This window comes from Chaetodon auriga, chromosome 6 (assembly GCF_051107435.1).
Source record: "Chaetodon auriga isolate fChaAug3 chromosome 6, fChaAug3.hap1, whole genome shotgun sequence".
Taxonomy (NCBI): Eukaryota; Metazoa; Chordata; class Actinopteri; order Chaetodontiformes; family Chaetodontidae; genus Chaetodon; species Chaetodon auriga.
The window spans coordinates 7,547,216-7,567,256 of record NC_135079.1 but is presented as its reverse complement, the minus strand read 5'-3'; the positions used below and the strand labels follow the sequence as shown (position 1 = coordinate 7,567,256).

Below are 20,041 nucleotides of genomic sequence, written 5' to 3'. Positions count from 1 at the left end.
TATTCATCTGAATCTGCAGAGTAACTTGTAAGTAGTGGAGTGGAGTAAAAAGTACTATATTTGCACTAAAATGTTGTGGAGTAGAAGCAGCAGAAAAATATATTATAAAAAATATATATATTGGAAATACTCAAGTAAAGTCTAAGTACGTCGAAATTGCTGAGCATTGCAATTACGTGAGCAGTCCCCCTTCCCCCCAAAATGAACACAGAAAGACTGATCAATGCACGTGATGCGTTCATATTGAGGGAAACCAGCTCGTTGCTGCTGTCTGTCCGCTTGAAACCATTCAAGCAGCTGAACGACACAGATCTGTGTGAGAGCTGCATGAACCACGTGACCGCCTGATCAGACTGTCGCAACTGTGTTTTTTATGGCTCTGGTTACCACCTTCCCAACTACAGTCACGAGTCATGTTGACCTACACATGCACGTCTCACCCGTCTTCAACAGCTAACCTGGCAGTTAGATCACATTTCTTAACCCACATAAACAAATGCATGACAGTAAACATTAAACCCAAAGTAAGCAGAATGTACCAGACTTTTCTTGAGCAATCAACATTAAAATACCATGGATATATAACAGACAGCCTTTCCAGTCATTCTACCGTATGCACGTTAAAACCCCAGCAGAGGGGTGTGTAGCTCCCAGAGGCCCCCCCTGTGTAACTTGTGCTCATCATCCTTTTGCAGTGGCAGTATCGTAGCCTATGAGGTTTATCCGAGGCGTGATTATTGCTGGTTGAAAACTTAACCCAATACCCCGCCTTGACGACTTGAAATATAGTCGGCTATGGCAATTTTTGATAGTCCCGACAGGGACGGTTATATTGTCGAATAACAAACGAATCACTTTTATTCTGGTTGTTATTTCAGTACTTTAGTCAACGCAATGATCGTTTTTTCGTCGAGTGTTTCAGGCGTGTAAGCAATGAATGTGTTTAACTTTTACACGTTTTCCCCACTTTTAAAAATACGAGTGCTTAAGTCACTAATTCACCGTGAGAACGTGGAACGTCATCGTGTTTGTCGTTGTCCGAGAACGGGGAGTCTGAAACAAAGACGTACAAGAGGCGACGTCACTTCCGTTTACGACTTCTCTCAATTCTTGTGTACTTATTTAAGGTTGTGGGCGACTTTTGATGGAGTATTATTTCTATGTGACGGTATTCGTGGCGATGACCTACTATGATAACCTACTGTCCGATTCAGAACATGTGACATGACGTAACGGCCGTTAAGTTACACGGTTGCGCTTCAACACACTTTTGCGTATTTTATTCTGCCCGGTATTCTCCGTATATTACGTACTGTTTCCATTTATGGAGACGCATCAACAAAGTCCCAGTGATTCCTCATTGGAGATGTCATGATTTCAACATTATAACGATGTATACATAAAGTCGTACACTTGAAACCACACCCACGGCTCAAACCGTGACACAGAGGTGTCCGCACCGGAGACTTAGCTGTGACGCGTCCCGTTGTACGGTAGCTTTGCGCAGTGGCAGTATCGTAGCCTATGAGGTTTATCCGAGGCGCGATTATTGCTAGTTGAAAACTTTACCCAATACCCCGCCGAGACGACTTGAAATATAGTCGGCGAAGGCAATTTTTGACGGTCTCTAAGGAGACTAGTGAGTGTGTGAAAGAAAAAAATAGTAACCGTTGTGTGTCTCGTAATGGACGGAGATCAATTTACATCACTCATTATAGCCTGCAAGTTGAAGTGCCTGGTCACTAAAAATATATGTAGTCAATACATTGTAATACAGAATTATCAGTGAGGTGCTTTCTCTGTATGTTGTACTAAGCATCAGTGAAAGATGTTTCATTGTTAGTTCAGAGTCTTGTGTAAACATGCTTTTTTAAAAAAAAAAAAAAAAAAAAAATTTTATTTGAATATACAGTAGACTTAAATCATGTCTATTTTGGGACATTCAGTCTTGTGATGTCTTTGTGATGATCAGTTACCATGCTTTTGTCTCATTCTGAATAGTTTGACTTAACATTACTATAATACATAAATGTAATATATTACATTACTGCGCACTTAACATTATTTCCCCCTTGTCAATAACAGTAGTATGTGGGATCGCCTGACTGCTAATAATATCAGAAGGTCTAATGCAATAAAAATTTAACATTGTGAAAGGAACCATTCCTTTGAAAAGGAGCACATTTCTGTTGCATGTATGTGCTTTTAGTCACTTCCGTGTACAGTATCCTGGTCACATTGCAGTGTACTTGCCAGAACAGCAGAGGGCACTGTGAAACTGGGTATGCAAGGGTAAACATGAGGAGAGACTAGACTGCGTTAAAGGAACATGAAGTTAGGAAGTTTCTGTTTAAAATCTTTGAACATAAGTCTGTTTTTTTTCCCCAAGCCAAGTGAAAAACACTTTATGGGCTTACTTAAAAGATATGAACCAATTTGGTGTTAGAAGTTGTAAGTACGACTTTGTTTTCCTTCTTGCCAATGATGAGAAAGTTTGTGCTTAATCGTTGCCTGCCATTGAGATTTCTCCTTTTAAAGTGAAAGCAACATTTGCGCAATCACGTTCTACCACCCTCTAGAGAACCGTAATTGCAGTGATCTCTGATTAGAAGTTGGGTGGGTTTTAAGCAGTGACAAGGGTGGAGGGGTAATTAAGTCAGCCTTCTCATTAGGCAGATGAGCTCGAAGCCTCTTGTCACCATGTAAACACTCTCACACTGTTGCTGTCATGTAAGTGGACTTCATTTTCTCACACTCTCCATACTTGTAACGATCACATGGCTGATTTTTATTCAAACTTGCCTTCAAAATTGTAGCTCTCATTCCCAAAATAGTAAATATTTAGCTTTCAGAAAATTGGAAAATGTTGTTTTAAGTTGTCTGCATGAATGTTTTCATCAGCAGCCTCGCAGTCGAAATGTGTTTCATCATTAAGGCACATGTCCGAGCAGTCATTACTCTGGATTTAGTTCAGTAATGTGATTACTGTAATCCAGCTGCTTGTCATGTATCTTTCCCAGCCCTGGTAATCGAATTGTGGGAAATGGATCTCGCTTTGAGACAAATGGAGCATTTGGTTGTCTTTGTCAAAGGTGGAACTAAGGCTTTGAAGAGTGATTCATATTTACATAAATTACTCGAGACGGCTTTTGCGTTCAGTCTTCATTCATTTTGACCCGCCACGCTCTTGCTTTTACATCCACGGAGCATTGATCAGTCTGCACCAAATGGAGTTTCAGGGTTGATGTTTCCTGTGTGTGGTCCTCTTGACCTGCATGCGACCCAGCGCTTTCTACATGTGAAGATGTAATTACGGTACTCGGACAAATTATGCGAGATAAGCAGGAGTGTTTTATGTCTCATAGCACATTTGGCACCTCGCACTCAGACGTTTCAGATTTGACTGACAGTTCTTTACCTGTCAAAAAATGAAATGGCAAGATATGGCTTTGTTCTGTGTAAGCAGCAGTGAGAGACTTGGCAAACATAAACAAATAAATTGCACAGCATCACAGGACTAGTTCCTAGGTAACCATGTGACAGTGCCGACAATTGCTATGGAAACCAGTGTATCCTCTCCCTCTCCCTCTCCCTCTTCCTCCCTGTCTGTCTCTCAGTTCTTTTAGGAAATGTGTGAGAATATTCTCTTTCCTGTGAATTGGTTTTACTTTCCAGGTTTGACAGTTGTGGAGGAAGACACTGTCACGTCATAGAAGGTAATTTCCCCTCATATTCTTTACAAGCTGTAGAGTAAATCCAGGTAGGCTGATGTACCAAATGCTGCACACCAGGGCAGAAATCATGGTTGGTATTAAAATGTCACTGGTAGAGCTGACAGTGCTTTGTGAAATAGGAACATTTATTCATTACCATGCAGTTAACTGCCCTGCTTTGACGTGTTTCCTCCAACTTCTATAATATAAATACTGTAATTAGCCTGAACTCCATTACAAATGAAGGCATTTTTCAAGATCAGAGTAAACACAAACTATTTTTAATCATTTTCCTCAGATCTTTTGTTCAGCGAGCTAATTTACAGTCTGCTTTGCAGCAGGTCTTTTGTTTTGATTCTGTTTGTCACAAATCCAGTTACAACTCCATGCTCCAAATGGAAAACCAGGCTTCTCTTCAAAGACTGAGACATCACAGCCTATTCTATTAAAAAAGCAGGTGCAAATCTAAAAGAGATGCTTTGATTTGCGGCCAATTATGGACATCCTTGTTGCGTCACCTTTATGTGAGTACTCTTCCTCTTTCCTTAGAGCTGATCACAAGAATTAGCCTATTATTCTTGGTAGATAACCAGAAATGTAGAGATCACATGAATGAACAGAAACCTCAGAAGTTATCAAGTTATTCAACACACCCAATTAAACTCGTTCCAATCCTCTAATGCCATCTCCCTCTTAATCACTGCGCGGTGTACATGGGGTTGCCCCCAATTAGCTGCCTCCGGTGACACCCTGACACCCTGCCGCATCGTAATTGTATTTCAGCTTCAATTACTTTGAAAACCCTTCAGACAGAGGTGATTGGTCTCCTCCACTCTTCATTTGATCTTTCCTTTGCTCTAGTTCCCTTTCGTATGATTGGTCGGGGGTCTCAAAGGACAGCCCATCATGCTTAGGAATAATAGATCCATAAACTGTAACATCATAGTTCAATATTTATCCTAATTCTCTACCATGACAACTTGAAACATTGTGAGAATTAGCAATATCTGACAGTCACAAAGGAGAATAAAGAACTTTGTAGTATTTCTACTGTCGCCACACTGAAGAAACATCTCAGCTAAATCCCTCAAAATCTTCATTTTTGGCCATTACTGATGATCTGCCTTAAAAAGTACATGCAGTTTCCTTCTGCTGCTGCTGTCACTGAGGGTGTGAGCTGCCAACAGCACCACAGCCAGATCTGGTACAGCAGTGTCTCCTTTCTGTCGTCCTGGTTGTCTCTTGTCCTTATCGCTTGTGGTGATGTGCCTAGAACCTAATGGTTTTCCTGAAAATTGTCCAACACTAGACTGTCTTATTTCACCATCATAAAGATTAATGTTGCACTAAAATGGTAAAATGTCTGGAACACAAACTGCTAACTGCTGGTATCCATCTACTGAGATATTAGGTTCTCATAAGCAACAGAGCCAGAAAAGGTTTATTACATTTTTTTTTTCTGTTGGCAGTTTCGGGCTGGGATAATATATTTACCTCCCATTTCAGTACTATCACGATACTTGGGCGCCGACTCGATATGTATTCAATTCTTAATTGTTGTGATTTTTTTTTTTAAATTTTGAGTTAGAATTTTGACCCTTGGAGGTTGCTGTAGCTGGTCAGCGTGTAGTGTTTCAGCTGCTGAGTAGCAGATTGAGTTAGCAATGTGAAGTCAGTAGTTATTAGATTGTTTATAATTAGCTCAGCAGGTTGACAATGGATATTCACACCGGATAACTGCGATGCTACTGGGATGTCAGTAACAGAACAGTATGTTGTGATAAGGCCTGTGCTGTGTGATGAAGATGAAGGACAGTCAGAATATCAGTATCGGAGTGATTGACAGGTTTGAAATAGGGATGTCCTGAGCTGATCCTGAAGATCAGTATTGGGCAGATCCGGGCATATTTTAATGGATCATGGATCTTGTCATCCACCTCAGTCTGCTTGTGTTGAAGCACTGCTCTCTGTGATGTCAGCCGGGCTCTACACTGAGTATTTTGCTCTGTATGTGAGTGAAAATGAGTGTGAATGTGGAAAATGATTTGGTTGCACCGTTGACTAACTCTGTCGACACCCGGGGTTGACAAAATACAGCAATTTGCTCAGCTCCGTCAGTCACGACTCTGTTATCTCTGCTCTCTTATCAGGAATGAGTAGTGTACAAAACAGTCAGCTAACAACTCCTCATTTTTACCCAGTCCTGACTGTTACTTTTACCAGTTTAAATGACAATCAGCGCTAATTCTTTGAGTAACTTGATGGCAGGCCAAAAACTTGTCTGTTGTCAGACTTGTGTGTGTCTCATAACTGAGGGTGGACTTAGTGTTTTTGCTGTTCCAACAGTTGCACTTGACTGATTCGTCTTCTCTTGAGTTTCAGGAGTCACATTCTCTCAGTTAAGCCTTTATTCATGACGCATCAATAATTTAATTTGATCAACTTTAACATTTTGACCTTCAGTATTTGGATCAATAAACTTGGGAAATATTGGATAAGAAGGCTCCAGCTGTTATTTAGAAGTGCCAGGCACACATTTAATCAACATTTAGGTCAATATAAGTATCAGATCAGACTTGGCAGCTCCTCAGTATTAAAGGACTCAGATTGGGATTGGCGCCAAAAACATTCCTAGTTTGAGATCTAAAGTCAGTGTATATTGGTTAGCTTGCATGTTCATTTAACACATGTCAGTGTATCATTTGTCAAAAGGGAACCCTGGCTCCTTCAGACTATTAGAAGCAGAGTCCTGGTAGCCCCCGGTAGCCTGCGGCTCTTAGAAATAGCTTTTTAAATGGTACCAGCCTCCCCTGTTTCCTCAGGATCCAGGTGCTTTTAATTGGATTTCTTTGACAAGATTATTGCCTGCTCTCAGGCCAAACGTGGATGGTGCGCAGATTTAAGAGTGCCTACATAGTCACTTTTATCAGAAGAAAACTTCACAAAGAACTTTGATTTAATTGGAAATTACAATGTGGCCAAACGTTGATGCCCTTACTCTCACCAATGGTGCAGTTTCTTGTAATCTTCCTCCATAGAACTGGTGAGACTTGTGAATCATCAAGTCGGACATACATATTGTACATCGTCATGTAATACCACACTTTTGGAGAAATTAGAGACCCAGAACTTCTGAATATTTCCAGAGCTGCTGAATGAATTCAAATCCACAATGTATAGACAGCATAAAAGCATTTATTCCCTGGAACCCAGCCCCTACTAAGTATTGTGACCTTCTTAAATCAAGCTGACTTAAGGAAGCGCTTGAACTGAAGGCAGTGAGTTATACAGTACCAACCAGCCATATAATCCCTTAGAAAATGGCTCTTTTAAAATCCTATTATAATGGCATAGCAGGTCCAGGCCTGGTCAAAGCAATTAGTTTGAGAAAATGAGCAGCATAAATTGATTAAGACAAAGAATAAGATTGTATCATGCCAGCGTGAATGTTTTATTGTTTAGGATAATTGTTCTAGGCTACTTGGTGCCCATCAAAGACAAGAGGCTTCCACAAGGACAGCTGATACGGACGTTATTGTCTATAAATGCATGATAATATCACATTTCATTTCCAAATGTGTGTATGATGGCTGCTAAAAAATTGTTCTAAAATGAATTCATCATAGTTTAAAAAAATTAGGGTATTTACTGAATTTGAATCAGAGGACTAACAAGGCAAATGTGCTGAGAGGTGGTGTTCCACTTTAAATGCTTCAGAGCGGCTCAGTTAGAAAGGTTAGACAGTGAATCAAAAGTAAGTTGTGATGTTCTGAAATGGGCCGAGAATGGAAAATATTTAGAAAGTGCAGTAAGTTTACTGTGTGTGTTCAGGCAAAAGTTCACGGAAGTCCGCTACAAAATAGTCTCCCTGTGAGATATGAATTATGCCCAGGATATGAGGGCTTACTGTAAGTACTCAGCCCTAAGTGGTATTCTGTCAGTCCTGCTGAGGGGCTCTGCAATAATTTTGTGATAGCAAAGTATGAAGTGAGACAAAGGCTACCTTTCTCTGGGCCCAGCCGGGAAATTTTAACAAGGTACAGGATTTTGAGGCTGGGACATCAGGTGGGAGTTTATTAAGGCGCTACTTCTGACTCCACTGTGTCATGCCCCTCACGCTGTGTCTCATCTGTTCTCATCTCACCACTTGTTAAAGCCAGCTAAAAATGGGCTCTGGTGTTGCTCGCACTAATCTAACACCATACGTTTTTTGAGGAACATTGGGGTGTTGGACAAATTGGAGGGTGAGGTTCCTGCCCAAGTAGACTGGGTGAAAAAGTTTTTGCTCAGGTCGGAGTGCCAGTAATCATTGATCATTGACAGCTTCTCTTGACTTTTCTTTTGAGCTAAAAAATAGGCAATACACAGTTTTCATGACTCAGTTTAGCAAAGCAAAAACAAATGACCTTAAACATCCTGACCTGAAGAGAGTGTGTTTAAATGGGTTTGACTGGGGGTGTTAATGGTGCTGATGTCCAGGAATGTTTGAGAACCCCCACTGTGCTACAGAGGCAGAGAAAGTTTACTTAAATATAATCATTGTTCCCAATGAAAATGCACTTAATTAGCGACAAAGAAAGCAAATCTGTTGAAAGAGACTGGATGTCCTTGCCAAAGAGTGCGTCGCTATTCCTGCCACCGCCGTGCCTGCAGAGATGGTTTTACACTGCGGGGTAAGTAGTTAACAGACTGTTGATTTCTTGGCCAAGGATGTGCTTGTTTTCTTGTTTTTCACGAGAAATAGGTTTGAACATTGCAAGCAAGGGTCCTACATTAGATCTAGATGTTTTCAGTTTTTTAATGTATTTTAGAGAGACCCAACAGAACATTATGTGTGTACTTTGCATTAAAGTGCAAGGAAAGTTTGAATGACACATTTAAATGCTTTCATTTTCCAGTTGAGGTTTTGATGTGTTTTAGCTTTTGGTTTCCTCTGTATTCAAATGGGTCATTATCAAGTTAACATAACTCTTACACAGGTCAGGAATTAAGTCATTTTCAGGGCAAGGTCACTGTGGTCTCTGAAAAATACAAATTTATTGTTGCATCACAGCCAATGTCGAGCACTGAGTCCAAAGGTGCAGTAACAATGAGTGATAATTACATTCAACAATTAGGAGTCAGTGTATTGAAAAACAGTAATGAGTTTATTAACTGGAACCTGAATGCTTGACATTTCCACAAAATTATGTCTGATTTTTTAAAATGTCAACAACTCATTACATTAGCTGTTATTGTTATATTTTAATGCTGAAGTTAAGTCTCTGAATGGGCTAAGAGTGGTCAAGACCAATCAGAACGAGTTTCAACGCCTGAGCTGCTGTCAGTGTTTGAGTCTTAGATCATTCGCAGCAATGACTTAAAACACTTTTTTACACTTTAAACATTAAACAAACTGATTAGAAACGTCTTAAGGTGAGACTATTGTCCTACTTTAGCAGTTACCTGGTGCTTCTGTGGTGGTGACATAATGTTAAAAAATAGACATGCAGCATTAAAATGGGAAAATATTCCACCAAACCCCCTTTAAGAAATATGACATATTAACAAATAACCTGTCTGCAAAAGCACATTACTCCAGAAACACAAGATAAAAGGTGTCATAAGTCGACAGTCTTCCTGTCAGTTCGGCATCAATATAATCCATCAAGATAAAGTGTAGCTCTGTGCAACTTTACAGTTTTTGGATTTTGTCGTCTCAACTCCAAACCAGCCTCCGAACGGTAGCTGTGTTATTTTAGTGGGAGCCAACCATGGGAATAAGAGGCGAGCCATTTCAAACATTAAGATTTCTCACTAAAATACAGGCTTGTTGGTGTATCAAACACACGCCAAATGAAACACGGACTCATAACACTTGTTCATTTACGGTGTAGCATCAGGGAAAAAAAACGTGCGTCTCCTGAATGTGTCGACAGTGAGTGTACTGCGTCCTTTTGGATCTCTGTCAGCATCACAGGAAGTTGAACATTACTGAATCCCAAATGCAAAGTCAGATCTCACAGGAACGTCTAAACTCTGTGGACATTATGTTCCATTCACATTGGCGACGAGTAGCTTTTGTTTTATGCATCGTACTCATAGTTTATTTAGCGTAGTTGGCAGTACACTAGTTTCTATTTATACTACGCACATCTAATTATCTTCTTTACAGTTACACTTTAGTTTGTCTTTAGTTAGTTTGCATTAGTTTCAGAAAGGGCCTGATCAGCCATTGAGTATGCTTCCATTTGCTTCACAAGTTTGTAACAGCCGAACTCGTAAGAAGGCAAAGCATTGAATCATTTTCACAGCAAATGCAGACGTTTGTGTCATTATTGTACAATAAAAACTTACTCTGAAGTTGTTAGTCATCATTTTTGACATTTACAGCTGTTAATTTTTCAGTAAAATAAAATCTCAACCTAAACCTCTGGAAAACAAGTAAACAAGCAACAGAATACATGTATCACTGATAAAGGCAGTATTTGGTTGTCGGTTTGTAATCCTTGAGATTAGGATGACAAGTGTTCCACCATACTCAGGATATTTTTCGCTTAATTTAATTTGTGTTAATCTTGGCACTTAATCCACTTTAACATTTATATGGTATACATAATTCATACTGAAGCAGAATGTTTAACATAGTGATGAGAGTACATTCCCCCTGATGTTGTGGTGGTTCCCCCCTTGAAGCATAATTAGAGCCATTGGAAGTGCAAGTCATCTCTCCTGCTGCACAAATCAAATTTAGAGGACATAATCATATGTCCTCCTTTGTTGGCAGCTAAATGAGTCTCCTCAGGGCCCAGCAGGTCCTGAGACGGCCGCAGTATTTATTCTGAGACACGTGATCACGTTGTCCACAGACAAAAACAGGAAGAGGAAGAGGCGACACAGAAGAGCGGTTCTGTCACGTATCAGAAAAACTTTGGTCATTTTTATTTTTCTTCAATACTTAAATGTTGATGTAGGCTTTCTGCAAGCCACTTGAGCTGGATTTATACTTAACTCCAGGGGTTAACAGCTGTCCTGAGTTACATATCGATAGCATGTCGTAGGTTTTGATTTATAGTTCAGATTTCACCAAATTAAAGCGGCACCTTAACACCAGATGGATGAACTGTACATCATCAGGCCGTATCATGCTTTAATCAGATTCCACTGTGTTTCCGCTCTACCACTCACTATGTGACAGAGAGCAACGATGGGAGGGTTTGCTTTGTCTTATTATTGAATTGAGACCACTGCCATGCGTTTCTGTGTTTACGTTCTTTTTGTTCACAAGCAGCAATCACAGCAAGCAGAGGCTTTGCAGAAGAGATGGCTTTGCTATTTATGTGTTACTGAAAAGGCGAAGATGACTGAGTTTTACTTCAGTATCAATAATCTTCTCCCACTTGAGAAAACATAAACAGCCAAAGGTGACCAATCACAGTTCTCGCAGTCTCCACATGCTATCTTCTTAGCCAGCGTAGGCTCACCGAGTAGGTGCTGTGACGTAGCTGCAGGGGCTACACGCGCTAGCTTCGAAGCTGTGCATTAACCACTGAACACGCAACTATAAATCAAGGCTTTCGGAGCTCTGTAGGATGGAAGATCAAATGCTTGCACAGTTTGTGTGTGGATACATTTTGGTTTTTCAGCTGTGATGTCTCTAATAGATACAGAGAGACTGCAGGCTCGGAAAAATGATGTGATCCTCATATCACTGCAGTTAAATAAAAACAGCAGCACATTAAAACCTCAGCAACACTAGTATGCATTAGTGGCCGTGCTGATGTCACACACTGCACAAATTTAATTGTCCATGATGATACAATCTACAAGACAGCCGTCTGCAAACATCAAGTGTGTCTGACTGGCAATTTAGCTTGAACCCACTTTGAACATGTCCTGTCTGTAAATTGGAGCTCGCTTTTTCTTGCATAAAATGAGCTGAAAATAGAAATTCAAAAGTCTCCAACAGGTTTGCCATTTAACTCCTCTGACTGACTCAGCATGTCGTGATCTTTTGTTCCAGAAAGAATCATTGTTGTTGGTGTCAGCCTGAACTGTGGGGGCCGAAGGCCGGTCAATGAAACCAGCTGGTTTTGGCATTTGCTGTACAAAGCTCTTCAGTGTCAACACCGCTAAGTCTGCTCCATCAGAAAGTGGATTGACATATGGGAATGTCAGTGCAGGACCAAGCATGCAAGAACAAGGACTTAGCCTGGGTTATTATTGGATTTCTGTCCTAACCTTCAACCTGTTCCTGTGTGAGTGGTTATTATTTCCCAAAGAGCGGGCCGATCTGGGTCTGCGTCCGGTCCGATAGGTCACAAACACCCACGCGGGGACCTGGGAGCGATGAAGCATCAGTACATGGTCAACATCCATGACAAATCTCCTGTCAGACAGGTTCTCATTCCACCTGCTAAACATGGAGAGCAAAATGTTATCTTGGAGGAAAGACTCGAGTAGTTAAAGACACAAACAGGAACTGAAACCAGAGTGAATGACAGGGAGAGCCTGGACAGTTTCCTTTTGACAAATACAAATAGGATTAAGAAGAAATGAAAAAAAAAACAAAAAAAACTACAAATGACAAATGTCTTTTGCAATAATAAAAACAACAATAATGTAAAACACACAAAAGAAATCAAACTGCTTGATAAAATATCCCAAACTATTCAAGTGAAACAGTCAGGCACAATGTATGGGAGCTGAATATTGAAATAACTCTGCTGTCTTGTAGAAACACAGAGATTTAAATGCCGACTGAACAGTGTGGAGAATAACAAACCCTTCTGAAAGCTTCTCTAACAAAAACAGGAGATGAGTAAAGCCTATGGATGAAATGAGATATGCAGTTGGTGATAGTATGAACAGTCAGAGATGCAACAACACCATCTGGCCACTCTTCTGTCATACTGTATATTAGTGAGGATGCGTTTCTTTTTTGCAATCTAAAGCTGTAGAAATTCAGCCATTTATTAAAAGATAACATGTAAATAATCAAAAGGACACTGACACATCCATGTACATTGTCCCATGCTGCAGGACTTCCATCTTACTGTACTGTTACGCAGTTGGATAAATGTAGGTTTAGCATAGCATGATGCAATTTGTTGTGAGGCATTTCAGTACTGCATTTGAATACACAAGAGTTTACTGGTTTGGCAACAGCAATTGTAAATGACAGCAAATGAAATGGAAATTTGAATGTCAAATTCAGAATCCGATATATGCCGGTAAAACAATAAAGATTTCAGTTTGAGCAGCATTTATACTGGCCTGATCCGCTCAGAATTGATTCCTTTGTGTAAATAGGACGGGCAGTGAAGAGCTGAACAGGAAATCAGTCAGCATCCCATACAGCGTTGCATCAGATTGTGACAAAACAATTTAACTGCAAGGAGATGAACTGTTTGGTATCGCACTAATATCAGAGTGAGGGAAAGCTTCAAATGTCAATATAAGTGCGAGCACAGAGAAAGCCTACTTCCCGTGGCATGCCGATAAGAAAAGAGAGCACCGTGCAGACCTTCAGCTTTAATATCCGACGCCAAAGAGAAACACAAACAGGAGATTGGCTGTTGTGTCGATTGAGTCGTCAGCTCCCATTTGAACACTTCCTCCAAACAGCAGCTAGACACTTGATTACCAATAGACTGAGGAAGTGAAGGAAGTTGCCTCCTCTCAGTCTGGATTTCAGTCAAACGCAGGTCCACGCTACAACAACCGTGTTAAAGTCATTGGGTGCGATAAATGGCCTCCTCCAGAGACAGATTGCTAACTGTTAAATTTAGAGTCCATCACTCCCCTCATTCACCGCCCCCCTGCAGGGCAGCCAGAATGATCACCCAAGTGTAACATGGGATCACCTCAACTCTGGAGGAACCATGGGAGCAGTTCTCCTTTTTGATTGCAATGAAGTGACTCACCTGTGTCTGTCCCTGCATTCTGACCCCATACAGTACTTAGCTTACTCAACCATTTTTTGTTATTTATCAGTTGGCATTCAGAGATGCTAACATATCTGCTCTAAGCTATCAGCAGATTTATCAGTCGAGCTCTAAATGTTTCAATACATAATAATCCAAAAAATAAACACAGATAACACTCGGCAGATGAGGGTCTTGGCTTTCTGGTATTTTCAATCTCACGTTCCGAAGCTCTCCAGCACTGAATAAATGTCACAGTCACACAACAGTTTGTTGGCTCAGTGCGTGCAAAAATGACTTACCTAACAAAGTTATTGTTTTAAGTCTGCTAGTGGTCTAATTTGCCTAATCTTCACATTTCTTGAGATCTGGTGGAAATTCAGAGATGGAAAAGTAAGTGAGCACTTCCTGTTCTGGGTCCCGAGTTGAATTCCCTCAGCCCGCCTGCTCAAAAAGGCCCACAGGCTGACTTCTCCAAGTGGCAATTCTCTGATCTTAAAACCTTCCCAAACAAGACCTCAACAGTCTCCCCGCTCCGTACTCTGACCCTCCCTCCTGTTTGTTTTGGCCGCTGTCCATGAAGACATCTGAGCCACAAGCTCACTGACGAAGACCGAGGCTGACTCCCTCCGCCTGTGGCCTGGGGTGCTTGTCTGCCATCCGTGCTGACATACACGGCTCAGGCCGGCTCTAAAGGGTGGATGAATAATGAACGAGCGCAGTCCAGAGGTTTTTCATCTCCCCAGCCAGTGTGCACGGAGCTGTTGTCTCTCTTTTTCCCTGTCTAAAGCTCCCACATCAGCGTTTCCAAGGACGTGTTCTGTTCAGATCAACAGAGACAGAGCAGAAATGTTTGTCATGACATTAGATGAGTAGCTACTGTTAAAACAGTAAAATAGCTTTGATTAGGAGGCAGTGTGTGTTTGAATTTAGGACAATCCTTATGGCATTATTTCAGAAATTCCACAAGCAATGAGTCTGGTTTGCACTGGTGGAAAGTACTGCTGTTGTGGAAGCAGAAAATGTGCCGATAGCAGTTGCTAAGAAACTGCTGAGGTGTTGGTGTCGGACAGTGATAATTATACTACTGGAATGTGATCACTTGTGAATAATTTATTCAGCATGAGATGGAGAGACGAGCACGGGGAATGTTGCATTCCCCATATGTGTCAGGACCAAAGTAAACAGGGTGATGAGGAGTCTGTTAATGGAGCCACTTGGAAGACCTCCGGCATAGCCAAATGAAAGACAACCATGCCAGCGAGCGCGATATAAATATGTGCTATAATGATTTTGGCTGGAGGAATCCTCAGATGGAGAAAATGACAGAGTCTACATCAGGATGAAGTGGGAAATGCAGCAGACATAACAGCTTGTTACCACAATGAATATAACAGCTGTCACAACTTGCCAAGTGAGAAGTGGGTGACTGCTACATTTTGTTAAGCCAAATCTGAATTGCCCGTCTCCTTCAATATACATTCATATTCTTAACACTCACCCCCTTTGTTTGGCAGTTTCTACAGATTTACATACATTACTTGGCAATGATCCTGGAGAATGAATCACAGTCCTGTATCAATGTTCACCATGGAGCGTGTTTGCTGCGGTAGTCAAATGTGACTCAGTGGGTTCATCTGTGCATACAAAGTGTGCAGCTCAGTGATTGGGTGTCATTGGCCATCAGCAGCCAGGTTCACTGAGTTGTAATAAGGGCTTTCATCTTCAGTCAAAGGTCAAAATCTGGTTTTAAAGGCCCTGAAAACTTGGCTTCAAATGTTAAGTAATTCACTATAACTACAAATATGTCTGACTAAATAAAAAACATCAAGGTTAAAAACCTTCTTAGGTCTTATTAATTAAGAGTTTATCACTCTGAAACTCAGTTATCCTGGTCATCAGGGGCCCGTTTCACAAAGCAGGTTTAGTGAAAACTCCGAGTTTGTTAAGCCTGAAATGAAGGAAACTCTGAGTTTTCCGTTTCACAAAGGGAGGTAACTCAAACCAGAGAAAGAGGGGTAACTCTAGCCTGTTTCACAGAGAGGGGTAACTTAAGCTCTCGTTCAGTTACCATAGTAACAGACTCTATGAACCTAACCTGGTCGGGACCAGGTTTTTCTCAATGAACCTCGAGTTTCTCTCTGTCTCCGCCCTCTCCGCACACGGTATTTGATTTCCTCATTCATTCGTCAGCAGGCGAGTTTTGGGATAACATAGTTCTGCCGTCTGTTATTTAAAAAAATCAGTCAGTAGGCACTTTTTTTCACTAACATGGCATGTCCTTTTGACAACGATCCCGTGGATGAAGGTGCAGCATTACTGCGCAGGGAATTAAATATTCGTCGGGAGATGGTTATCAGACCGCGCATAGATGTTCTGGCATTTCCAGACAATTATGTTTTTGAACGGTACCGTTTCACATCACAGTCCATCATCTACATACATAACCTAATCCGTCCTTACATTTGCAACATTACCAGCCGGAGTCATGCTCTCACATCCCAGCAGATATTGTGTGTTGCGCTGCGTTTCTTTGCGCAGCATTATGTTGGTGATAAAACAACTGCACAGTCAAACAGCCACTTAATATTTACTTTATAATGTAACACATGATCAAAATGAGGTACCCCCCATTAAATTATGCCGTGTCTTACCTGTTTGAACAATGTTTTTATGTTTCATCTTGAGCTGCTACCAAGTGCACTTCTCCCCCGCGGGATTGCACCTACATGAAATAAATTAATGAGCTACCATTCAAGCAGTTTTCCCCTGTAATATTATTGTGATTGCAAAGGACTACATTTAAACTTACGCATTGACCCGAGCAGCAATGTTCTCCCACGCCGCCTCCCTCTCTTTTGCAGCTGCAGCGGTGTTACACTTTTTTCTAAAAACATGCTCAAATTCGTCGTATGAGCGCATTAAGAGTTCGAGTTCCAGTGGGGTAAAAAACGCAGCCCTCCTCTTCCCCGTCGCCATGGTGACTCGTCGAATCGGGGCTCCATTGATGTTGGCTTTTTATAGTCGTGGTGCACGCGCTTAACCCTGAGTTAACCTACTCTGAGTTGACTGAACTAACTCAAATCACCTGTTCTGAAACCGGAAACTCGGAGTTTCCTATCTCAGGCTAGATCAACTCAAGGTTCAGGATTAGACTCGGAGTTTGTTGAACCTCCTTTGTGAAACGGGCCCCAGGACTGTGTATGTGTGGTTTGATTGACAGCTACCTTGAATGTTGCTGAATCCTGATTGGTGCACATGCCATCATCGTTTTCAAACTAAGACCCGCCCACTTAAAACCAATGAAGAAGAAGAAGAAGAATCAGGGGGAGACATTCCCCTTTATTATCACACACACATGCACACAGCACACGGAGGTGAAATTTGTCTTCCGCCTTTGACCCATCCTGGTCGTCCTTCCTCCGCGGCAGACCAGGAGCGGTGGGCAGCCAGACCGGCGCCCAGGGACCCATTTCTTCTGTGTCACCATTGGTCAGGTGGTATATTTTTACGGAGGATACCCCAGGTGAACACGGGGAGAACATGCAAACTCCACACAGAAAGGCCCTCCTCGAGCAGCAGGCACCGAAGCATGGTGGAGGACACACCCAGTGCCCGCAGCGAGATTCGAACCCAGGACCGTCTTGCTGTGAGGTGACAGTGTTGCCACTGTGCCACCGTGCCACCCATGAGAAGAGCACAGCGAAAAAAAAGAAACACAGAAATATCTAATATCTGCAAATTATGTAAAACTGTTGTCACTGGCAGAAAATGTGTTTTCAGGGCCTTTATTTGAGTTGATGCTGCACTTATTTAGTGTGTATTGTTAAATCAGTGACTTTACAGCAAACCCGGGGCCAGTTACTCTTCTAGTCCATGAATACTTTACACCGTGCACAAAGAGTGGGAGGACCAGAAGGGTTAACAGGGACCCAGCAATTAATTTTTACCCTGGGGCCCCCAAGCAGGTTAATTTGGCCATGCAGCCAGTTACTACCTTTGTCACTTATTAATGCAGCATCACTGGTAGCACAGCTGGCAGCACTTCAAGGCTGTACGTTGTTGTTGCTGGCAGTGTAAAAGTGGTGAAAGCTGCATATATTATCTACTAACTACCATCCTGCATGGCAGGTGAGCACATTTGTTTTTCTACAGGGTATATTTGAGAAAAATATCATATGACAAGGAGTATCCTTTCAGACCGTTTTCTATACTGACTGTCTACACCAGGCTGTCAAATGTCAGCATCGTAATGATAGCAATTGTACTCAGGGTCAGCTTGGTGCTGCTGTACGTTACCAAGTAGCCACAAGTTTAGCAATTTTCTGAAACCTCCCACACATGCCTTTTCAGCATGAATAAAACTGGAGAAAAGTGGAACACATAGGATCTCTTTTTGTGTCTGAAGAGGCAAAATTTACACAGAAACACCTGCAATGTCGCTGTTTGAACTCCTACAGTACACAGCCGATGGATCGTGGGCACCCCTGGTGTGTGTTTCAGCTGCGAACACACTCCCCTCAGTCGGAGCAGACAGGCCTTAGCGCAGCTAAGATGTGACACAACATGCGCTCGCTCATTGGCCTCTCCGCTGCCAATCATTTTATTTTCGCTCATCATCTCCTCTGAAATCTGCCTAGAGCCTCAAGCCAATCAAAGCGGGGAAAATAGGATTTACTTGCACAGTGATTACTTCAAAGGACAATCCTTTCAGAGATGCATGAAAAGCAAACCAACGGTATGTTACGATGAAAAGGGAGACGCACTGCTCTCCACATCACTTTCTCATCAGAGCCTCGTTCTTCCTGCTTGGGTATTGATTTTAAAATGAGAACACCTGTGGCTGCTTCTTTATTTTGTTGGCCCACAAAAATCCTTTTTTCATTGGGTTTCATTGTTCACTTACCTCGTGATGAGATCGAGGTGCTGGGTGACCCTGCTGATTTCATCTCCTGGAAGATGGTAAAATGACAGCATCTGATGTTATGCGGTATATTTTCTTGGCTCAGACCTTTTACTGTTTGTAAATGCCACAGATAACACATTGGGAAGACTTTTTCTGAACAGTGCTGCGAGAAAAGTAGGTATTAAAAATCAGAATTTATACACTCCAGAGGGAGTTCACACATGGATTTGATATCTAATGCCCGCCACACTCACCTTTTTTCTTTTGTCAAGTTTATTTATTGGCAACCGTGGAACTTATAGAAGGAGCAGTTCAAATGTTCTCTATGATTTTTGTTCTGTTTGCCAATGAAATATTTCAATAAATGATAAAATTGTAAGAAAGTGAAGAGGAATAAATCAAAGATTGTATAGACTGTATTTAATGAACTGTCTCTCATCAGTTATGTTGCTTCTGTGTTAAGAGTTTATCATTGTGGTTGAGAAGACGTCATCTAGAGTTTGGAGTATGTTGTTCTGTATACAGCGATGGTTTGATTTGATTTGATCCAAAGTGTGATCATCAGGTGAAAATGTGAATGTTGGTTTAACACTGAGAAAACGAGGACATTCCCATCAGCCTCAGCTGTATTTTGTGTTCAGTGGTAATCAGCAAAGGTTAGCATGCTAACACATTAAACTAAGAGGGTGAACATGGTGAAATAATATTGAAATATTCTAAGTACTAAACATCAGCGTGGAATATTGTTCATTTGACCCAATCAGCATGATGACATTAGCGATTAGCTCAAAGTACAGCTGGGCGTAAGGACAGCCTCACAGGGCCACTAGCATGAGCCTGCTTAAGGAAAATAGAAATAACCAGTGAGTTTAGTTGTTCCAGCTCAGTAAAAAGTCAGAAATATTTCAACCCCTCAATCACAGACTTTGCCTAATGAAAGAAACCTCCTCTTCGTCTCAGCTACACTTTATGACCTGCCTGAAAATGAGGTCTTGACACTGAGATGTCTTCTGGGGGCAGCATTTGTTGTGGTTGGTCTGACCAGTTATCCAGTAAAAACCAGATCTTGGCATTGCTTCAGAACAACATTAACGCCACTGTTTCCTCTATGAGCGATGCTTTCATCTCTGATAGATAACAACAGAAAGACCGGCCTCTCTTTGACAGGAAGCTTCTCCCTTTAAATTCACGCACAGCAACACACGTGCACGCTCACACGTCCATGTCCACGCCTGTGGGCAGGACTCTTCAGTCTGCAGTAATGATGTCGCGTATGCAGAGGCTAAAGGTCAGCCTCCGTCCTCTGTCTCTCTGCTGCAGGACATGTCCATGTTTACCACCGCACGTGAAGCAGACAGTCGCCGGCTCTGCGCAGCCGAACTTCACTTTAGCCATCGTCTGTATTCACTGTTGTGTCTGTTTTACCATAGTAAACCAAATTTGTTTTGTTCTGACATTACAGATAGTGCTATTCTGAGAAAAGCAACACAAATGTATGTGGACTCGCCTGAGACAAA

At 41.6% G+C, this 20,041-nt stretch overlaps 2 non-coding genes across 2 annotated transcripts; both read left to right on the top strand.

The window, feature by feature from the left end:
• Nucleotides 1-683: 683 nt before the first annotated feature.
• LOC143322779 (U4 spliceosomal RNA) lies at nt 684-824 on the top strand. The gene has a single exon (XR_013077328.1). It is a non-coding gene; the product is annotated as a U4 spliceosomal RNA (small nuclear RNA).
• A 671-nt stretch (nt 825-1,495) lies between these two features.
• On the top strand, nt 1,496-1,636 carry LOC143322777 (U4 spliceosomal RNA). The gene has a single exon (XR_013077326.1). It is a non-coding gene; the product is annotated as a U4 spliceosomal RNA (small nuclear RNA).
• The last annotated feature ends 18,405 nt before the right edge of the window (nt 1,637-20,041 follow it).